The sequence below is a fragment of the Nicotiana tomentosiformis genome, chromosome 4, assembly GCF_000390325.3.
Source record: "Nicotiana tomentosiformis chromosome 4, ASM39032v3, whole genome shotgun sequence".
Classification (NCBI taxonomy): domain Eukaryota; kingdom Viridiplantae; phylum Streptophyta; class Magnoliopsida; order Solanales; family Solanaceae; genus Nicotiana; species Nicotiana tomentosiformis.
Window position 1 is genome coordinate 16,073,367 of NC_090815.1, and position 13,929 is coordinate 16,087,295.

A 13,929-nucleotide genomic window follows, 5' to 3' on the forward strand; every position below is an offset into this window, starting at 1 on the left:
TAAGTTAATTCCACACCCCTTGAGTTGAATACATAGATTATAGGTAGATTATAACTAGTAAATCTTAGAAATCAAGGGTTTAGGTGAAAAACCTAGATTTTTATAAAAATGTAATTTTAACCACAAAAATAGTTATGAAATTGGGTAGAAATTATATATTTAAGTTCTTGAGATTATGGGTAACGTTTTCATCCAAAAATTTCCAGAATCCGAGCATGTGGGCCCGGGGTGAATTTTAGAAATTTTACCATTTTGAATAAGGTAATTTATTTAATAGATAAATTTCGAATCATTTAGTATATATTAATTATTTTGTATAATATTTGGATAGTTTTGGATTTTCAGCGTCGAATCAAGAATTCAACGCGACATGGTAATCGGAAAGTGGACTTTGAGACGAGGTAAGTCTCTTGTCTAATCTTGTGAGGGGAAAATTACCCCATAGGGATTAAATTGAATAATTGTTGCTAATTACGGGGGCTACGTACGCACGAGGTGACGAGAGTCCGTGCGTAGCTACTATAAATGCTAAAGTCCGGGTAGTTTAGGACTCAAAGCATGAATTACTTGTGTAAATTGTATTCTTTGTTTAATTAATACTAATTGACATATATATATATATATATATATATATATATATATATATATATATATATATATATATATATATATATATATATATATATATGAATATATTGTGAACTGTTAGAAAAAAATATTAAAGGATGAAAATCTCGTATGCTTGATTTTTTGTTTAAATTAATTAATTATTAAAATAAATTATTCTTCCTCCCGAATTTATCTTATAATAAATATACTCTCCTTCCGGAGGTACATAAGAAAAATGTCCTCCTTTCTTATGGAGCGGGCCGAACGCCTCGGCAGGATAGATGCATCTATGGATCGTGCCTCACGTCCCTCGGCAGTGTACACGACACTCTGGATCGGGCCCTACGTCCTTGGCAGAAATCGTGCTTAATGATAATTATCATACGATACCTTAATAGCTTATTTCAGCTTGCGAAGTCAATTGATAAATTTGAGAATCCTTGGAATCTAATGAATTATTATGCGTGCTTGTTAAGGAATTAATTGTTATTCCTGTAAATGAGAATTAATCAATAAATTGGAAATGATTTGAATTGAAGGAATTTAATTAATATATTGAGAATTGTTGCATTTGAAGGAATTTGATTATTTTCGCTGATTAGATAAGTTATTATAAATTCTGTAAATCATGCTGATTTAAATATCCTAGTTGTATTTCAGTTATTATTATTGACCCATAGTGAGTGTCAAAGTCGGTCATCTCGTCTCTACCACTTTGAGATTAGGCTTGATATTTACTGAGTACACGTTGTTTACGTACTCATACTATACTTGCTGCATTTTTTGTGCAGGACCTGAGGCAAGTACTAGTGGGGGACCTATCGTCTTACACCCACGTTATCCAGGGACATAGTGGTGAACTGCCTTTCTGAGCCGTTCTGCAGCTACTAGTGTCTCTCCTTGTATTTTTCATTCTGTCTATTTTTATTTCAGACAGTATTTGAGGTTTTGTATAATCTGCTAGATGCTCATACACTTGTGACACTAGGTCTTGGACACACATTGGTAGAATTTGGTATTTTATTATTTTTTTTGGTTTTAAATTTTGTCAATATATACTTAATTTATTAAGTGGGTTTGCCTAGCTGTAGTGTTGGACGCCATCACGACCTATATGTGAAATTGGGTCGTGAAATTCCATCAACACAAATATCAAATAATTTTATTTGTCAAACTTAGATAAGTAGAAAGAAACCATATATTTTAATGTAAATCATAATATTCATATCTTACCTGCGCATGAGAACTTGTTATTTATATGTTTATAAATAGCATGCGCATGTGAAAGTTTATTAGCTCTTGTCGCGAAGTGCTAGGATTGGTCGTCCTTGTCCGGAAGTATAAGAACTGCTCTTTTTAGTGAAAATATTATTTTGCAATCAAATAAGTATAAAAATGACATTTATAGTTAAAGTTACCACTTCAAAAGTTTTGATTTGTGATTCTTAAAAAAGATAAATTTTAACTCTAAAATTAGTGAAGCTAGAATTAACAATATGTTACATATTAAACGTAACAGAAGTAGAAATGATGAATAATAATTGTCACGATCCAAAATCTCATATGTCGTGATGACGCCTATCTCAATACTAGGTAAGCCGACAATCTCAATAAACTACCATATCTTTTAAATTTGAAAACATAATTATTAAATTCAGCGTAAGAAAACCTCACAAACACAAATATAAACACTCCCAAAATCCGGTGTCACTGAGTACATGAGTATCTAATATAAATAGAGAGTCTGACTGATAAAACATTGTCTGAAAGTATAGAACAGTACAATAATTGAAGAAAGAGAGACAAGGTCAGCGGACTCCGGGCAGCCTACCTTGATAGTCTCCAGTTGATAGCACTCTGAGATCTAATAGTCGTCGTATCCGAAAATACCTGGATCTGCACATGAGATGCAGAGTGTAGTATGAGTACAACCAACTCAATAAGTAACAAGACTAACCTCTGGGCTGAAAGTAGTGACGAGCTCCGCAGGTACAACCCAGTATAAATAATGGTACAAAAATGTAGGCATGCTTTCAAGTTCAACAGTTAAACCCAATACAAGTGAAATAGATCGATAATGCATGATATGAGGAATATGACATCTCAGTAGAAAGATCTCATATAAATACTGGTCACAAATTATTCGGTCACTCGGTACTATTTATGGCCAATCCAGCCCAGGGATATTCCATCCCCCATATATATACACATCGACTGACAGTCAAGTCCATGTCCAGAGAAAATTCATCACAATATATAAATAAAGCAAGTCTATCGCGAATATATATAATCATCTACGCTCATTGGGGGTGTGTACAGACTCCGGAAGGGCTCCTTCAACCCAAGCGTGATATAAAGCCGTTATGGCCTACTGCATGCGGGCAGTCCCGATCCATATAATAATAAAGCCTATAAGGCCTGCTGCAGGCGGGCAACCCCGATCCAGAACAATAAAGCCTATAAGGCCTGCTGCGGTGTGCAGCCCGATCCCATAATAATAAAGCCTTAAGGCCTGCTGCATCGTGCAGCCCGATCCCATAATAATAGTATATACAAAGCCAATATGGCATGTTGCGGCACGCAACTCGATCCCATAAATATCCTCACAATGGATGAATATGACTGAATGTGAAATTTACATTTTAAAAACAATTAATTCAATAGCAACACGACCCTATGGGTCCCAAAATATTGGCACGTAGCCTAAACATTATCTTTAATAAGAGTCTCAGCTCAATATCTCTAACACGTGGAACACGATTCATAAATTTTACAACTCCACGACATTTTATTTAAGTCACAATTTCTATAGTGCACGCCCACACGCTCGTCACCTAGCATGTCTGTCACCTTCAACAATTGATATAACATAATATTCGGGGATTCATACCCTCATAACCAAGTTTAGAAGTGTTACTTACCTCAAACCGTGTAATTTTTTACTCCGCTATACCTTTGCCTCGCAAATTTGCCTCTGAAAGCCTCGTATCCAGTCACAATTAGTTCGATTCAGTCAATACAAATCATAGGAATTTATTCCATATGAAAATACTAATTTTTCAACAAAATCCGAAATTTAACTCAAAATTTATCCGTGGGGCCCACATCTCGGAATTCGACAAAAGTTACAAAATCCGAAAACCCATTCAACCACGAGTCTAACCGTACCAATTTTATCAAAATTCGACATCAACTCAACCCTCAAATCTTCAAATTAAACCAAGAGGGTTTTCTAATCTTTCTAACTTAATTAACCCATTAAATATTAAAAACAATCATGTATTCAAATAATTTGACCAATAATGAGTTAAGAACACTTACCCCATTATTTTTCTTGAAAATCTCCCAAAAATCGCCTCTTCCCGAGTTTAAATCCGTCAAAAATGGAAAATATCCCATTTTCATAACTTAAATCCGTTGCCCAGTCATTTACCCTATACGATCGCGGCAAAACACCCGCGATCATAAAGCACAAAATTTTCCAGCCCTTTTTTACTCAATGCGATCGCGGCTATTCTCCCGCGATCGCGAAGAACAAATTCCCCAACAGCCTTGTCCAACTTCTTCAGGACAGCCTCTAGTATAACGGTCATAACTCTTTGTACACAACTCCAAATAACAAATGGCTTACATTTCTGAAAATTAAACACAAAGGGCTACAACTTTCATTTTTGGATCATCTTCAAATTCCTTATAGATTGCGAGATATAAGCTTCCAAAATCGAGTTAGTGCAATAAAAAATCTCCTCTACGCGATCGCGATTCATTGGCCATTTTTTCCTATTTTGTGCTTCGCTATCGCAGTCAAATCCACGCGATCGCATAGCAGACTGCTGTAGCCAAAAACCAACAGCTTTGAATGGCCTAGAAATGGTCTGAAACCACCCCGAAACTCACCCGAGGCCCCCGGGACCTCAATCAAATACGCCATCAAGTCCCAAAACATCATACGAACTTAGTCGAGCCTTCAAATCGCATCCAACAACGCTAAAAACACGAATCACACCCCAATTCAAGCCTAATGAACTTTGAAATTTCTAAATTCTACAAACGATGCCGGAACCTATCAAATCAAGTCTGATTGACCTCAAATTTTGCACACAAGTCATAAATGACATAACAGACCTATTACAATTTTCAGAATCGGATTCTGACCCTGATATCAAAAAGTCAACCCTCCGGTCAAACTTCCCAAAAATTCAACTTTCGGCATTTCAAGCCTAATTCCACTATGGACCTCCAAATAATTTTCCGGACATGCTCCTAAGTCCAAATAACCATATGGAGCTATTGGAATCACCAGAATTCAAATTCGAGGTCGTTTACACATAAGTCGATATTCGATCAACTTTTCCGACTTAAGTTTTCAATTATAAGGCTAAGTGTCTCATTTCACTTCAAAATTCTTCCGGAACCGAACCAACTAACCCGGTAAGTCATAAAACAACTGTAAAAGCATAAATTGAGCAGTAAATGGAGAAACGAGGTTGTAATACTCAAAACGACCGACTGGGTCATTACAATAATATAGATTAATTTCACATTAATTAGCTCATTTTCTTTTTCCTCCAACTTAATTTTAACACTATTTACAACAATCCCATTCTGAATCGGTGCCTTCACACAGGCTAATATGTGGTTTTGATCTAGTTATAGGACGTTGTCAGCGCCATTATATACCCAAACCCTAGAAAGTTTGATGGGGGGCGTTAGATTTAATCTTCTGATAAAGTATAAATAACAGCGTCTAGCAAATGCGAATATAAATCAAATGCGACTTACAAATCACATTCATTAATTACGATTTATAGTTGCGCTCTGCATTTGCGATTTATGAATTGTCAAATGCGATTTGTTCAGCTTATTTCACTCAATATTTGAAGAGATATGTTAGTTTTATTGTCCAATATTAAATGTACGATGATGATAAAAAAAGGATGGAATGTTAATTCACGTAAATGATTGAAGTTTTATTATCTATTATAGCTATGAAAATACAATATTTCTTTTGTCATAGTAAAGTCATTCAACCTTACTACGATAACACTTGAAGATATATAATTACTTTTCGTCATATTAACTACTGAAGTTTTTACACCTATTATAACAATTAAATCATAAGATTTATTCCATTATAACTGTAAAATCACCTTTGATGGGTAGGCCTTGTCATTATAATGAGCAAAATTTAGTGACTTACTATTATAGTGAGTATAATTTAGTTACTTTAGTGTGATTTAATATAATTTTGTGACTTACAATTAAAATAGATGAATTTTATGACTATATTTTTATTGCAAATAAAAATTTGTTACTTATAAAAATAACTTTAGTGAACTATGACAATAAATAAAATTTAACAAGCATACGTGAAACTAACAAGAATGGGATTAAGGGGAAATATGGTATGTATTATGGAAGTGCGAGTTTCCGCTTCATTCATTCATCTATATTCTATTAAATATATGAAGGTTTTTCTATTAGTGTCTCAAAATTATATTTATCAAAGTATTTAAAAGATCAAATCAAATCAATATAAAGAGTAAGATTAACAGGGTAGCAAAGGTGTTGTTAAAGTGTTATCCAAACATACAACTAATGAATTATCAAAGTGTTATTACATGCAACTGTTATATTGAATAAAACAAGATAACGAGGGTAAAATTAACCTAAAGATGAAAATGGGGTTAAAGGAAAGTGTGGTATTGATTATGAAAGTGTGGAGTTTACATTCATTTATTTTCTATTATTTACATAATATGTAGGGTTTTCTGTTAATGTCTCAAAATTGTCTTTATCAAAGTATTAATACGTCAGAATATATAGGTGTTGGGGAAAAGAGAAGAAAACATAAGAGTGGCGACCTCGATAATTTTAAATAATTGAGTAAGGCTTTTCCTTTTTTTTGCAAGAGCAAAAGGTGGGGCCCACGAAAATCTATTTTGTATTATATTATATTATTATATTAAAAGGAGGGTAGTATGAATTGTGGTTAAACCAAGTGGCAAGCTAAAATGAAGCCACTTGGTAATTTTATGACAATATTAATAATTAAAAATTATAAATAGAAACATAATTAACGGAAGTAATTTAATGAATCTTATACATAATCTAAATAGATCTTAGACAAATCTAATCTATCTATATATATATATATATATATATATATATATTGATCCACTCATATATTTTATTCTATATTAGCTAGAAATATGGAGGTGAAAAATTAATTAAAAACTATAATAGAAAAAAATAAAATATATATAAAGATGTAAATTGAGATAACATGTGACTATTTATACTTTGAAGTAAGTTAAAATATAAAATAAACTAAAATTTACTTAAGATATTAAAGATTTATTGAGTTTAAAAATTAAATAAATTCAATCAGCAAAATAAGATCTTACATAAAGTATACAAATTATTTATAAGGTAAGAGAAAAATTAAATAATAAGTAAAAGATATTTTAATAACAAGAATGATAAAGCCATATTAATATTGATAAATCGTGCAAACGAATATTTTATACGTAAATATTACTACAACATTTAGATATAATGTATTCAAACAATTAAGAAAATATTTTTCTATGATTAATATTTGAACTGAGTTCAATTAGTTTAAGTTTGAAAGCATAATATAATTTTTAGAAAATACGGTCCAATTAAAAAATAGAATGATAAAAACTATTTGAATTTGAGATGAGAAAGTTTTTAAATATTTATCTATATTATATTAGAATGAGTGTGGTAAAAATAGATATTAAATTCAAACAAGCTAATAAAAATTCACATAACAATGTAATAATATTAGGTATTGAATAATATACAACAACAACAACAACAACAACAACCCAGTAAAAATCCATTAATAGGGTCTGGGGAGGGTAGTGTGTACGCAGACCTTACCCCTACCCCGAAGGAGTAGAGAGGCTGTTTCCGAAAGACCCTCGGCTCAAAAAAAATAAAAAGACAAAATGACAAAATGACAAAAAAGAAACAATATTAGTATCACAACAACAATCATAGGATAAATAGAAACACCATGAAATCCAGAAGAAAGATGCAAAGCAAAGGGAGACAATATTAGTAAATATTAGTATCACCACAACAATCATAAGAAAAATAGGAACACCATGAAATCTAGAAGAAAGATGCAAAGCAAAAGCGATAGCTAGTAAATAGGACATGCACTGAAAAGCGAAATAGCAAGCCACAACATTGCCAATAGCTATCTTAGACAAAAACCCTACATGGCTAGTCCCACAATGGTATGAAGTAAGGTACAACTCAACTACCTCCTAACCTACAACCCTAATACTCGACCTCCACATCTTCTTATCAAGTGTCATGTCCTCGAAAATCTGGAGCCTCGCCATATCCTGCCTGATCACTTCTCCCCAATACTTTTTAGGTCGCCCTCTACCTCTTCTCATGCCATCCACAACCAGTTGCTCACACCTCCGTACCGGAGCATCTGGGCTTCTCCTCTGAACATGTCCGAACAATCTAAGCCTCGCTTCCCGCATCTTGTCATCAATGGGAGCCACATGCACCTTCTCCCGGATATCATCATTTCTAATCTTATCTATCCTAGTGTGCCCGCACATCCACCGCAACATCCTTATTTCTGCCACTTTCATCTTCTGGATATGTGAGTTCTTAACGGGCCAACACTCAGCCCCATACATCATGGCCGGTCTAATCACCGCTTTATAAAACTTACCTTTGAGTATCGGTGGCACTCTCTTATCACACATGACTCCAGATGCTAACCTCCACTTTATCCATCCTACCCCAATACGGTGTGTGACATCCTCGTCGATCTCCCCTCCCCCTTGGATAACCGAACCAAGGTACTTGAAACTGCCTTTACTCGGGATGACCTGCGAATCAAGCCTCACATCCACGCCTTCTTCCCTTGGCTCAGCACTGAACTTACACTCCAGGTATTCCGTCTTCGTCCTGCTCAGCTTGAAACCCTTAGACTCAAGAGCCTGTCTCCAAACCTCCAGCCTCTCGTTAACACCGGCTCGCGACTCATCAATCAGAACTATGTCATCGGCGAATAGCATGCACCATGGCACATCCCCTTGAATATAGTGTGTTAACGCGTCCATCACCGGGGCGAATAAGAACGGACTGAGCGCAGAACCTTGGTGTAACCCCATTACAACCGGAAAATGCTCAGAGTCGCCTCCTACTGTCCTAACCCGAGTCTTAGCCCCATCATACATGTCCTTAATCGCCATAAAGAATAAATAGAGAAAAAATAAAAATTCAGATTTTTTATCATTGAGAAAAAGGGTAAAACTTATTTAAATTTGAGATGAGAAAGTTTTTTATATTATGATAAGAAAAGTCATAATATAAGTCCACATAACTCAAGTCTAATAGATAAAATCAAAAACTAAAAATATTGAACAATAAAAATAAATTAGAGATAATGTAAGGACATTTATAAATCATAAGTTTAAAAAATACAATAAAGTAAATATACAATACTTAAAAATATTATTAAATTTTAAATAATTTAATTTTTGAGCAAAATTTTTAAAATAAAATAAATATTTATTTTACAATTAAAAAAATTATATATATATATTATTAAAGAAAAGTAGTTGATAATGATAGTAAATAAAGTTACAAGTAAATGAAAAGCCACATAAAACGTAAAAAGACTATATATTAGATTAAAAAAATAGCAAAATTATGTTAAATTATTAAAAATGAAAGGAAAAGACTATTTGAATTTGAGATTAGAAAATTCTTAAAACTATGATGAGAATGCTCAAATTATGGATAATACCACGAAATGGAAGTCTTATTTATGAAAAATAAAAATAAAATAAAAATAAAATTTGTATCTTAAAACTAAAAAAGAAAGAAAATTTATGTAAAGAAATAAAATGACAGTAAAAATATTACTACAACATTTAGATATAAAATGTTCAAACAATTAAGAAAATATTTTTCTATGATTAATATCTGAATTGAGTGCAGTTAGTTTAAGTTTGAAAGCAAAGAATAATTTTTTGAAATGCGGTCCGATTTAGAAAATAGAATGATAAGAATTATTTGAATTTGAGATGAGATTTTTTTGTTTTTTCAAATATTACGTAAAGAAATAAAATGACAGTAAAAATATTACTATAATATTTAGAAATATTGTGTTCAAATAATTAAGAAAATATTTTTCTATGATTAAATAAAATTTTAAAAATACAAAATAAATTTCTAATATTGGTAATTTTACTAATGAAAATTTAAAAATTAAATTGTATCTTATAGCTAAAAAAGAAAGAATATTTAATTGCATCTAATACAAAATTAATTATAAGAGAACTCAATACATTTGGAGCATGATAATCAAATAACTTATGTATTAATATTTTAGACTAATTAAAAGTTACAATTTAAAATAAAATATGACATTATTTTGATTATAGGTAAAACATTAATATAAAAACTAATTAAAATTTATAGTAGGGAAGAGAATGTATAAAAAAAAATAGAGGTAGTGTGAGGATACTTATACTTTAAATTAATTTAAAAATAAATAAAATAATTAAATTATTTTTAAAAATATTACTCATAAATTTAAATTACATTAATTTAATTATAAGTTAATAAAAAGAACAAAGAGAAAAAAGAATTTAAGTAAAAATGATGTGATGAATAAGACATATTTGTCTTTCAGATAAAAGTAAAGTGATAGTAAGAATTTTGTTAAAATAATATGATCTAATGTGCTCAAACAAGACAGATCACAATATGACATGTTTAATATTCTTTAATATTGACAGCAAATCGAAATGCAAGTACTAAAATCAAAGGATTAGGTTGCTACAAATATAAAACATAAAAAAATAAAAAATTGATTGTCTACTATGAGATTTGAACAATAATTTCATATTCTGCTTCATAATTAAATTCTCATGTTATATAATTTTTATCTGAGAGGTTTATATTTTAAGGTTATTTGCACATGATTCAAATAACATACATCGCAATTTGACATGATATTTTCGCGCATCGCGCATGTATTAATACTAGTTCCGTTTTAAAGGTGTCACATAGTGGACCCACAGTACCCCCTAAATCCTCCACGTCACAAATATTCATCAGTTGCCAGTAAAATAACCCTTCAACTTCTATTTATATACAGTCATACGAATTATTTCTTGACTCTAACTTTTTTTATATGATTTTTAAATATTTTAAATCACTGATTATTTTTATGTAGTATACAAATATATATTTATTTTTAAAAATTAGAAAATATTATATCCGATATATGATCAAAATTAAGCCAGGTAAATTGAGCACTTAATTTTGTTTTTAAATCTAGCCATAGATTATTTTAACATTATTCACTTGACATTTTTACAGTATATTGTTTTTTTTACCCAGTAAGTCTTAAAAATCAGAATAGATTTACCTTATGCTTATGTTTAAGAAAAATGGTGAAAAAGAGTCCAAGGCTGAAATCCAGTACAATGACAGGAAAACCAAAAAAATGCTAAGATTGTAATTTTTTGTAAAATTACTTTGTGTGGACTCCAATATATACGAGAAATTGGTCCTCTGATAATTTTCCCAATAAAATTTAGCATCCATCTGTTTCAAAAAGATTTTTTTTTTTTTTTTAACTATTTAGAGAGTCAAATAAGATTTGTTTGATCATATTTTTTACAAATAATTTTAAGCTGTTAGTTATTATTATTATTATTATTATTATTATTATTATTATTATTATTATTATTATTGTTATAAAATAAAAACTGTAAAGTAAAGACAATTATAGAGAAACTGGTATATTATTCAAACTTCAAACTTCTGTACATAATGAACTGAAAACTCCTCTATTTATAGAAGAAAGGAAGCAGCTGCGAGGCTTTTCGGAAAGCAGCTGCAAGGCTTTTCTTTAGCTGCTTGTAAGTTGTCTGCATGAGCTGCTTGCAACCTGCCTGTTTAATAAGAAGCTGCTGAAAATCATTTCATTGAGCTGCTTGCAACTTGCCTGCATCAGCTGCTTGTAGATAAATTTCAACAGAGTACTAAATGGATAATCTTCTTCAAGAAGATTATCCATAGCGAAGTAATAAATGAGCATTCACAATATAATTATTTTCATAACACTCCCCCTTGGATGTTCATTAAAAGGTATTGTGCCTCGTTAAAATCTTACTAGGAAAAATCCAGTGGGAAAAATCTTAGTGAAAGAAAAAGAGTACACATATTTAGTAATACGCATTTCTAGCTACCTCATTAAAAACCTTATAAGGAAAATCCTATGGGAAAAAACCTTAGTAAGGAAAAAAGAGTACATCGCGTATTTTACTCCCCCTGATGAAAACCTTATTTCAAATATTTGAGTCTCTGCATTCCAATATTGTATACCATCTTCTCAAAAGTTGAAGTTGGCAAAGATTTAGTGAATAAATCTGTCGGATTGTCACTTGAACGGATTTGCTGCACATCAATATTACCATTTTTCTGAAGATCGTGTGTGTAGAATAATTTTGGTGAAATATACTTCGTTCTATCTCCTTTTATAAATCCTCCCTTCAATTGGGCTATGCATGCAGCATTGTCTTCGTATAAAATTGTGGATCTTTTATCACACTCTAAACCATATTTTTCTTGAATAAAATGAATCACTGATCTCAACCACACGCATTCCCTACTTGCTTCATGAATAACTATTATCTCAGCATAATTTGAAGAAGTAGCAACAATTGACTGCTTTGTGGAGCGCCATGATATGACAGTACCTCCACATGTAAACACGTACCCGGTTTGAGATCGAGCTTTATGGGGATCAGATAAATAACCTGCATCTGCATAACCAATAAGATCTGCACTACCTTTGTTAGCATAAAACAAACCCATATCAAGAGTTCCCTTTAAATATCGCAAAATATGCTTAATCCCATTCCAATATCTCCGAGTAGGAGAAGAGCTATATCTTGCTAGTAAATTAACAGAAAATGCTATGTCAGGCCTTGTAGCATTAGCAAGATACATAAGTGCACCAATTGCACTGAGATAGGGTGTTTCAGGACCAAAGAGTTCCTCGTCCTCTTCTGGAGGTCGGAACGGGTCCTTATTCACTTCAAGTGATCGAACAACCATTGGTGTACTCAATGGGTGCGCTTTGTCTATGTAAAATCGTTTTAAGACCCTTTCTGTATAGGCAGATTGATGCATAAAGATCCCGTTTGCTAAATGTTCAATTTGCAATCCAAGACAAAGTTTTGTTTTTCCAAGATCTTTCATCTCAAATTCTTTCTTAAGATATTCAATTGCCTTTTGGAGCTTTTCTAGAGTTCCAACAAGATTTATGTCATCAACATAAACAGCAAGTATAACAAATTCTGATGTCATTTTCTTTATAAAAATATATGAACAAATAACATCATTTATGTAACTCTCTTTCAGTAAATATTCACTAAGGCGATTATACCACATGCGCCCAGATTGCTTTAAACTGTACAAAGATCTTTGTAATCTGATTGAATATATTTTCCGAGATTTCGAATATGCTTCACGCATTTTAAATCTTTCAGGGATTTTCATGTAAATCTCATTATCAAGTGACCCGTACAAATAAGCTGTAACCACATCCATTATATGTATTTCAAGTCTTTCACATAAGGCTAAACTGATGAGATATCGAAATGTTATGGCATCCATAACTGGTGAATATGTTTCTTCATAATCGACTCCGGGTCGTTGTGAGAATCCTTTTGCGACAAGGCGAGCCTTGTATCTTTCAACTTCATTTTGGTCATTTTTTTTTTGTACAAAAACCTATTTATGACCAACTAGTTTTACATCAACTGGTTTTACACCAGCAGGTGTTTGGACTACTGGTCCAAAGACCTCTCTTTTAGCAAGTGCGTTCAATTCTGATTGAATTGTCCCTTGTCATTTTTGGCCAATCAGATCTTTGTTGACATTCTTCGAAAGATCGGGGTTCACGATCCTCACCATCTTGCATAATGTTAAGTGCAACATTATATGCAAAAATATTATCCACCACTATTTCAGATCGATTTAAATTAATCCCATCACCAGTAGAACTTATTAAAAGTTCCTCACTTACTTGAATCTCGGGTTCATTGATTTCTTCAGGAATCTCAAAACTAATCAGATCTTGGGTCTCTTCAGAAGATCCCTTCATAATATCATTTTGATCATTTGTCGATTTTCTTTTTCTAGGATTTCGATCCTTAGAACCCAAAGGCCTACCACGCTTTAGGCGTGCTTTAGGTTCACTAGTTCTTATACTAGTAGATGGTCATGTTGGGACAT